General features: G+C 41.9%; 1 protein-coding gene and 8 non-coding genes across 9 annotated transcripts in view; 1 reads left to right on the forward strand and 8 right to left on the reverse strand.

Moving 5' to 3' along the window:
• The window catches only part of LOC118370090 (zinc finger protein 501-like), a 311,132-nt gene that overhangs the window by 206,788 nt on the left and 94,804 nt on the right, over positions 1-9,540 (forward strand). The window lies entirely within an intron of this gene.
• On the reverse strand, positions 338-410 carry trnar-ccu (transfer RNA arginine (anticodon CCU)). The gene has a single exon. It is a non-coding gene; the product is annotated as a tRNA-Arg (tRNA).
• trnar-ccu (transfer RNA arginine (anticodon CCU)) lies at positions 1,173-1,245 on the reverse strand. Its single transcript has one exon. It is a non-coding gene; the product is annotated as a tRNA-Arg (tRNA).
• Positions 2,769-2,841, reverse strand: trnar-ccu (transfer RNA arginine (anticodon CCU)). The gene has a single exon. It is a non-coding gene; the product is annotated as a tRNA-Arg (tRNA).
• Positions 5,331-5,403, reverse strand: trnar-ccu (transfer RNA arginine (anticodon CCU)). Its single transcript has one exon. It is a non-coding gene; the product is annotated as a tRNA-Arg (tRNA).
• trnar-ccu (transfer RNA arginine (anticodon CCU)) lies at positions 6,992-7,064 on the reverse strand. The gene has a single exon. It is a non-coding gene; the product is annotated as a tRNA-Arg (tRNA).
• trnar-ccu (transfer RNA arginine (anticodon CCU)) lies at positions 7,827-7,900 on the reverse strand. The gene has a single exon. It is a non-coding gene; the product is annotated as a tRNA-Arg (tRNA).
• On the reverse strand, positions 8,666-8,738 carry trnar-ccu (transfer RNA arginine (anticodon CCU)). Its single transcript has one exon. It is a non-coding gene; the product is annotated as a tRNA-Arg (tRNA).
• Positions 9,501-9,540, reverse strand: part of trnar-ccu (transfer RNA arginine (anticodon CCU)) — a 73-nt gene continuing 33 nt past the window's right edge. Inside the window, exon 1 of the tRNA in view lies at positions 9,501-9,540. This exon is cut by the window's right edge and continues 33 nt beyond it. This is a non-coding gene — a tRNA (tRNA-Arg).

Below are 9,540 nucleotides of genomic sequence, written 5' to 3' on the forward strand. Positions count from 1 at the left end.
TGATCCATCAACCTCTGGGTTATGGGCCCAGCACACTTCCGCTGCGCCACTCTGCTTTCAGCCATTACAGAAAAGACTAGATCTGGCTTCGGAGGCCAGTGTCTTCGGCCACTGGGGTTATTTGAAATCAATATGACGAATACGAACTGATGGAAGAGGTAAAAAAAATGTATAATGGAATGAAACTACGCATTTTTAAAAATATTTTTAAAAACATTTTTAAAAATATTTGTTCGCATTTCAATGCTAAAAAACCTGGTTAGTGTAAATTGTTTTTGATCCATCAACCTCTGGCTTATGGACCCAGCACGCTTCCGCTGCACCACTATCATTCAAACACCCCAGATGGGACTTGAACCCACAATTCCTGGCTTAGGAGGCCAGTGCCTTATCCATTAGGCCACTGGGGCACTGTTTACTTTTCTCAACCAGTACGAACTGATAGAAGCAGCAAAAACAATGTGTAATGTATGGCACTGACACATTCCCATGAAATTCTGCTTTCTTATTTCTGTTTGCGTTTCATTTTAAAAACAGACTGGTTAGCAGAGGATGGTTTCAATCCATTGACCTCTGGGTTATGGGCCCAGCTCGCATCCGCTGCACAACTCTGCTTTCAGCCACTTCAGAAAAGACAAAAGCTCACAATCCATGGCTTAGGAGGCCAGTGTCTTCGGCCACTGGGGTTATTTGTAATCAATATGACCAATACGAACTGATGGAAGAGGCAAAAAAAAATGTAAAATGGCACTTACACATGGAATGAAACTACGCATTTTTTAAAACATTTGTTCGCACTTCAATGCTAAAAAAAGCTTGTTCGCAGGAAAAGCTTTTGATCCATCAACCTCTGGGTTATGGGCCCAGCACACTTCCGCTGCGCCACTCTGCTTTCAGACATTTCAGAAAAGACAAAACCTCACAATCCATGGCTTAGGAGGCCAGTGTCTTCGGCCACTGGGGTTATTTGAAATCAATATGACCAATACGAACTGATGGAAGAGGTAAAAAAAATGTATTATGGCACTTAAACATGGAATGAAACTACGCATTTTTTAAAATATTTGTTCGCATTTCAATGCTAAAAAACCTGGTTAGTGGAAATCGTTTTTGATCCATCAACCTTTGGGTTATGGACCCAGCACGCTTCCGCTGCACCACTATCATTCAAACACCCCAGATGGGACTTGAACCCACAATTCCTGGCTTAGGAGGCCAGTGCCTTATCCATTAGGCCACTGGGGCACTGTTTACTTTTCTCAACCAGTACGAACTGATAGAAGCAGCAAAAACAATGTGTAATGTATGGCACTGACACATTCCCATGAAATTCTGCTTTCCTATTTCTGTTTGCGTTTCATTTTAAAAACAGACTGGTTAGCAGAGGATGGTTTCAATCCATTGACCTCTGGGTTATGGGCCCAGCTCGCATCCTCTGCGCCACTCTGCTTTCAGACATTTCAGAAAAGACTAGATCTCACAATCCATGGCTTAGGAGGCCAGTGTCTTCGGCCACTGGGGTTATTTGTAATCAATATGACCAATACGAACTGATGGAAGAGGTAAAAAAAATGTATAATGGCACTTACACATGGAATGAAACCACGCATTTTTAAAAATATTTGTTCGCACTTCAATGCTAAAAAAAGCTTGAAAGCAGAAAAAGCTTTTGATCCATCAACCTCTGGGTTATGGGCCCAGCTCGCATCCGCTGCACAACTCTGCTTTCAGCCACTTCAGAAAAGACAAAACCTCACAATCCATGGCTTAGGAGGCCAGTGTCTTCGGCCACTGGGGTTATTTGTAATCAATATGACCAATACGAACTGATGGAAGAGGAAAAAAAAATGTAAAATGGCACTTACACATGGAATGAAACTACGCATTTTTTAAAATATTTGTTCGCATTTCAATGCTAAAAAACCTGGTTAGTGGAAATTGTTTTGATCCAAACCTCTGGTTAGTGGATGGGACTTGAACCCACAATCCCTTTTGATCCATAGGCCACTGGGGCACTGTTTACTTTTCTCAACCAAGAACTGATAGAAGCAAAAACAATGTGTAATGTATGGCACAACAATGAAATTCCGCTTTCTTATTTCTGTTTGCGTTTCATTTTAAAAACAGACTGGTTAGCAGAGGATGGTTTCAATCCATTGACCTCTGGGTTATGGGCCCAGCTCGCATCCGCTGCACAACTCTGCTTTCAGCCACTTCAGAAAAGATAAAACCTCACAATCCATGGATAAGGAGGCCAGTGTCTTCGGCCACTGGGGTTATTTGTAATCAATATGACCAATACGAACTGATGGAAGAGGCAAAAAAATGTATAAAATGGCACTTACACATGGAATGAAACCACGCATTTTTAAAACATTTGTTCGCACTTCAATGCTAAAAAAGCTTGTTAGCAGGAAAAGCTTTTGATCCATCAACCTCTGGGTTATGGGCCCAGCACACTTCCGCTGCGCCACTCTGCTTTCAGCCATTACAGAAAAGACTAGATCTCACAATCCATGGCTTAGGAGGCCAGTGTCTTCGGCCACTGGGGTTATTTGAAAAATCAATATGACCAATACGAACTGATGGAAGAGGTAAAAAAAAAATGTATAATGGAATGAAACTACACATTTTTAAAAATGAAACTAACATTTTTAAAAATATTCGCATTTCAATGCTAAAAAACCTGGTTAGTGGAAATTGTTTTTGATCCATCAACCTCTGGCTTATGGACCCAGCACACTTCCGCTGCACCACTATCATTCAAACACCCCAGATGGGACTTGAACCCACAATTCCTGGCTTAGGAGGCCAGTGCCTTATCCATTAGGCCACTGGGGCACTGTTTACTTTTCTCAACCAGTACGAACTGATAGAAGCAGCAAAAACAATGTGTAATGTATGGCACTGACACATTCCCATGAAATTCGCTTTCTTATTTCTGTTTGCGTTTCATTTTAAAAACAGACTGGTTAGCAGAGGATGGTTTCAATCCATTGACCTCTGGGTTATGGGCCCAGCTCGCATCCTCTGCACAACTCTGCTTTCAGCCACTTCAGAAAAGACAAAACCTCACAATCCATGGCTTAGGAGGCCAGTGTCTTCGGCCACTGGGGTTATTTGTAATCAATATGACCAATACGAACTGATGGAAGAGGCAAAAAAAATGTAAAATGGCACTTACACATGGAATGAAACTACGCATTTTTAAAATATTTGTTCGCACTTCAATGCTAAAAAAAAGCTTGTTAGCAGGAAAAGCTTTTGATCCATCAACCTCTGGGTTATGGGCCCAGCACACTTCCGCTGCGCCACTCTGCTTTCAGACATTTCAGAAAAGACAAAACCTCACAATCCATGGCTTAGGAGGCCAGTGTCTTCGGCCACTGGGGTTATTTGAAATCAATATGACCAATACGAACTGATGGAAGAGGTAAAAAAAATGTATTATGGCACTTACACATGGAATGAAACTACGCATTTTTAAAAATATTTGTTCGCATTTGAATGCTAAAAAACCTGGTTAGTGTAAATTGTTTTTGATCCATCAACCTCTGGCTTATGGACCCAGAACGCTTCCGCTGCACCACTATCATTCAAACACCCCAGATGGGACTTGAACTCACAATTCCTGGCTTAGGAGGCCAGTGCCTTATCCATTAGGCCACTGGGGCACTGTTTACTTTTCTCAACCAGTACGAACTGATAGAAGCAGCAAAAACAATGTGTAATGTATGGCACTGACACATTCCCATGAAATTCTGCTTTCCTATTTCTGTTTGCGTTTCATTTTAAAAACAGACTGGTTAGCAGAGGATGGTTTCAATCCATTGACCTCTGGGTTATGGGCCCAGCTCGCATCCTCTGCGCCACTCTGCTTTCAGACATTTCAGAAAAGACTAGATCTCACAATCCATGGCTTAGGAGGCCAGTGTCTTCGGCCACTGGGGTTATTTGTAATCAATATGACCAATACGAACTGATGGAAGAGGTTAAACAAAATGTATAATGGCACTTACACATGGAATGAAACCACGCATTTTTAAAAATATTTGTTCGCACTTCAATGCTAAAAAAAGCTTGAAAGCAGAAAAAGCTTTTGATCCATCAACCTCTGGGTTATGGGCCCAGCACACTTCCGCTGCGCCACTCTGCTTTCAGACATTTCAGAAAAGACTAGATCTCACAATCCATGGCTTAGGAGGCCAGTGTCTTCGGCCACTGGGGTTATTTGTAATCAATATGACCAATACGAACTGATGGAAGAGGCAAAAAAAATGTATAATGGCACTTACACATGGAATGAAACTACGCATTTTTAAAATATTTGTTCGCATTTCAATGCTAAAAAACCTGGTTAGTGGAAAAGCAAAAACAATCTGTAATGTATCATTCAAACACAACAATGAAATTCCATTTCTGTTTGCGTTTCAACCTGGTTAGCAGAGGATGGTTTCAATCCATTGACCTCTGGGTTATGGGCCCAGCTCGCATCCGCTGCACAACTCTGCTTTCAGCCACTTCAGAAAAGATAAAACCTCACAATCCATGGCTTAGGAGGCCAGTGTCTTCGGCCACTGGGGTTATTTGTAATCAATATGACCAATACGAACTGATGGAAGAGGTTAAAAAAATGTATAATGGCACTTACACATGGAATGAAACCACGCATTTTTTAAACATTTGTTCGCACTTCAATGCTAAAAAAGCTTGTTAGCAGGAAAAGCTTTTGATCCATCAACCTCTGGGTTATGGGCCCAGCACACTTCCGCTGCGCCACTCTGCTTTCAGCCATTACAGAAAAGACTAGATCTGGCTTCGGAGGCCAGTGTCTTCGGCCACTGGTGTTCTTTGTCATCAATATGACCAATAAGAACTGATGGAAGAGGTAAAAAAAAATGTATAATGGCACTTACACATGGAATGAAACCACGCATTTTTAAAAATATTTGTTCGCACTTCAATGCTTAAAAAAAGCTTGTTAGCAGGAAAAGCTTTTGATCCATCAACCTCTGGGTTATGGGCGCAGCACACTTCCGCTGCGCCACTCTGCTTTCAGCCATTACAGAAAAGACTAGATCTGGCTTCGGAGGCCAGTGTCTTCGGCCACTGGGGTTATTTGAAATCAATATGACGAATACGAACTGATGGAAGAGGTAAAAAAAATGTATAATGGAATGAAACTACGCATTTTTGGAATAAAAAACGCATTTTTAAAAATATTTGTTCGCATTTCAATGCTAAAAACCTGGTTAGTGGAAATTGTTTTTGATCCATCAACCTCTGGCTTATGGACCCAGCACACTTCCGCTGCACCACTATCATTCAAACACCCCAGATGGGACTTGAACCCACAATTACTGGCTTAGGAGGCCAGTACCTTATCCATTAGGCCACTGGGGCACTGTTTACTTTTCTCAACCAGTACGAACTGATAGAAGCAGCAAAAACAATGTGTAATGTATGGCACTGACACATTCCCATGAAATTCCGCTTTCTTATTTCTGTTTGCGTTTCATTTTAAAAACAGACTGGTTAGCAGAGGATGGTTTCAATCCACTGACCTCTGGGTTATGGGCCCAGCTCGCATCCTCTGCACAACTCTGCTTTCAGCCACTTCAGAAAAGACAAAACCTCGGCTTAGGAGGCCAGTGTCTTCGGCCACTGGGGTTATTTGTAATCAATATGACCAATACGAACTGATGGAAGAGGCAAAAAAAATGTAAAATGGCACTTACACATGGAATGAAACTACGCATTTTTTAAAACATTTGTTCGCACTTCAATGCTAAAAAAAGCTTGTTAGCAGGAAAAGCTTTTGATCCATCAACCTCTGGGTTATGGGCCCAGCACACTTCCGCTGCGCCACTCTGCTTTCAGACATTTCAGAAAAGACTAGACCTCACAATCCATGGCTTAGGAGGCCAGTGTCTTCGGCCACTGGGGTTATTTGAAATCAATATGACCAATACGAACTGATGGAAGAGGTAAAAAAAAATGTATTATGGCACTTAAACATGGAATGAAACTACGCATTTTTTAAAATATTTGTTCGCATTTCAATGCTAAAAAACCTGGTTAGTGGAAATCGTTTTTGATCCATCAACCTTTGGGTTATGGACCCAGCACGCTTCCGCTGCACCACTATCATTCACACAGCCCAGATGGGACTTGAACCCATAATCCCTTGCTTAGGAGGCCAGTGCCTTATCCATTAGGCCACTGGGGCACTGTTTACTTTTCTCAACCAGTACGAACTGATAGAAGCAGCAAAAACAATGTGTAATGTATGGCACTGACACATTCCCATGAAATTCTGCTTTCTTATTTCTGTTTGCGTTTCATTTTAAAAACAGACTGGTTAGCAGAGGATGGTTTCAATCCATTGACCTCTGGGTTATGGGCCCAACTCGCATCCTCTGCGCCACTCTGCTTTCAGACATTTCAGAAAAGACTAGATCTCACAATCCATGGCTTAGGAGGCCAGTGTCTTCGGCCACTGGGGTTATTTGTAATCAATATGACCAATACGAACTGATGGAAGAGGTTAAAAAAAATGTATAATGGCACTTACACATGGAATGAAACCACGCATTTTTAAAAATATTTGTTCGCACTTCAATGCTAAAAAAAGCTTGAAAGCAGAAAAAGCTTTTGATCCATCAACCTCTGGGTTATGGGCCCAGCACACTTCCGCTGCGCCACTCTGCTTTCAGCCATTACAGAAAAGACTAGATCTCACAATCCATGGCTTAGGAGGCCAGTGTCTAAGGCCACTGGGGTTATTTGAAATCAATATGACCAATAAGAACTGATGGAAGAGGTAAAAAAAAATGTATTATGGCACTTACACATGGAATGAAACTACGCATTTTTAAAATATTTGTTCGCATTTCAATGCTAAAAAACCTGGTTAGTGGAAATTGTTTTTGATCCATCAACCTCTGGGTTATGGACCCAGCACGCTTCCGCTGCACCACTATCATTCAAACACCCCAGATGGGACTTGAACCCACAATTCCTGGCTTAGGAGGCCAGTGCCTTATCCATTAGGCCACTGGGGCACTGTTTACTTTTCTCAACCAGTACGAACTGATAGAAGCAGCAAAAACAATGTGTAATGTATGGCACTGACACATTCCCATGAAATTCCGCTTTCTTATTTCTGTTTGCGTTTCATTTTAAAAACAGACTGGTTAGCAGAGGATGGTTTCAATCCATTGACCTCTGGGTTATGGGCCCAGCTCGCATCCGCTGCGCCACTCTGCTTTCAGACATTTCAGAAAAGACTAGATCTCACAATCCATGGCTTAGGAGGCCAGTGTCTTCGGCCACTGGGGTTATTTGTAATCAATATGACCAATACGAACTGATGGAAGAGGTTAAAAAAATGTATAATGGCACTTACACATGGAATGAAACCACGCATTTTTAAAAATATTTGTTCGCACTTCAATGCTAAAAAAAGCTTGAAAGCAGAAAAAGCTTTTGATCCATCAACCTCTGGGTTATGGGCCCAGCACACTTCCGCTGCACCACTCTGCTTTCAGCCATTACAGAAAAGACTAGATCTCACAATCCATGGCTTAGGAGGCCAGTGTCTTCGGCCACTGGGGTTATTTGAAATCAATATGACCCAATACGAACTGATGGAAGAGGTAAAAAAAAATGTATAATGGCACTTACACATGGAATGAAACTACGCATTTTTAAAATATTTGTTCGCATTTCAATGCTAAAAAACCTGGTTAGTGGAAATTGTTTTTGATCCATCAACCTCTGGGTTATGGACCCAGCACGCTTCCGCTGCACCACTATCATTCAAACACCCCAGATGGGACTTGAACCCACAATTCCCTGGCTTAGGAGGCCAGTGCCTTATCCATTAGGCCACTGGGGCACTGTTTACTTTTCTCAACCAGTACGAACTGATAGAAGCAGCAAAAACAATGTGTAATGTATGGCACTGACACATTCCCATGAAATTCCGCTTTCTTATTTCTGTTTGCGTTTCATTTTAAAAACAGACTGGTTAGCAGAGGATGGTTTCAATCCATTGACCTCTGGGTTATGGGCCCAGCTCGCATCCTCTGCACAACTCTGCTTTCAGCCATTTCAGAAAAGACAAGATCTCACAATCCATGGCTTAGGAGGCCAGTGTCTTCGGCCACTGGGGTTATTTGTAATCAATATGACCAATACGAACTGATGGAAGAGGCAAAAAAAAAATGTAAAATGGCACTTACACATGGAATGAAACCACGCATTTTTTAAAACATTTGTTCGCACTTCAATGCTAAAAAAGCTTGAAAGCAGGAAAAGCTTTTGATCCATCAACCTCTGGGTTATGGGCCCAGCACACTTCCGCTGCGCCACTCTGCTTTCAGACATTACAGAAAAGACTAGATCTCACAATCCATGGCTTAGGAGGCCAGTGTCTTCGGCCACTGGGGTTATTTGAAATCAATATGACCAATACGAACTGATGGAAGAGGTAAAAAAAAATGTATAATGGCACTTACACATGGAATGAAACTACGCATTTTTAAAATATTTGTTCGCATTTCAATGCTAAAAAACCTGGTTAGTGGAAATTGTTTTTGATCCATCAACCTCTGGGTTATGGACCCAGCACGCTTCCGCTGCTGCACCACTATCATTCAAACACCCCAGATGGGACTTGAACCCACAATCCCTGGCTTAGGAGGCCAGTGCCTTATCCATTAGGCCACTGGGGCACTGTTTACTTTTCTCAACCAGTACGAACTGATAGAAGCAGCAAAAACAATGTGTAATGTATGGCACTGACACATTCCCATGAAATTCCGCTTTCTTATTTCTGTTTGCGTTTCATTTTAAAAACAGACTGGTTAGCAGAGGATGGTTTCAATCCATTGACCTCTGGGTTATGGGCCCAGCTCGCATCCGCTGCGCCACTCTGCTTTCAGACATTTCAGAAAAGACTAGATCTCACAATCCATGGCTTAGGAGGCCAGTGTCTTCGGCCACTGGGGTTATTTGTAATCAATATGACCAATACGAACTGATGGAAGAGGTTAAACAAAATGTATAATGGCACTTACACATGGAATGAAACCACGCATTTTTTAAAATATTTGTTCGCACTTCAATGCTAAAAAAAGCTTGAAAGCAGAAAAAGCTTTTGATCCATCAACCTCTGGGTTATGGGCCCAGCACACTTCCGCTGCACCACTCTGCTTTCAGCCATTACAGAAAAGACTAGATCTCACAATCCATGGCTTCGGGGGCCAGTGTCTTCGGCCACTGGGGTTATTTGAAATCAATATGACCAATACGAACTGATGGAAGAGGTAAAAAAAATGTATTATGGCACTTACACATGGAATGAAACTACGCATTTTTTAAAATATTTGTTCGCATTTCAATGCTAAAAAACCTGGTTAGTGGAAATTGTTTTTGATCCATCAACCTCTGGGTTATGGACCCAGCACACTTCCGCTACACCACTATCATTCAAACACCCCAGATGGGACTTGAACCCACAATCCCTGGCTTAGG

This window comes from Oncorhynchus keta, chromosome 37 (genome assembly GCF_023373465.1).
Source record: "Oncorhynchus keta strain PuntledgeMale-10-30-2019 chromosome 37, Oket_V2, whole genome shotgun sequence".
NCBI lineage: Eukaryota > Metazoa > Chordata > Actinopteri > Salmoniformes > Salmonidae > Oncorhynchus > Oncorhynchus keta.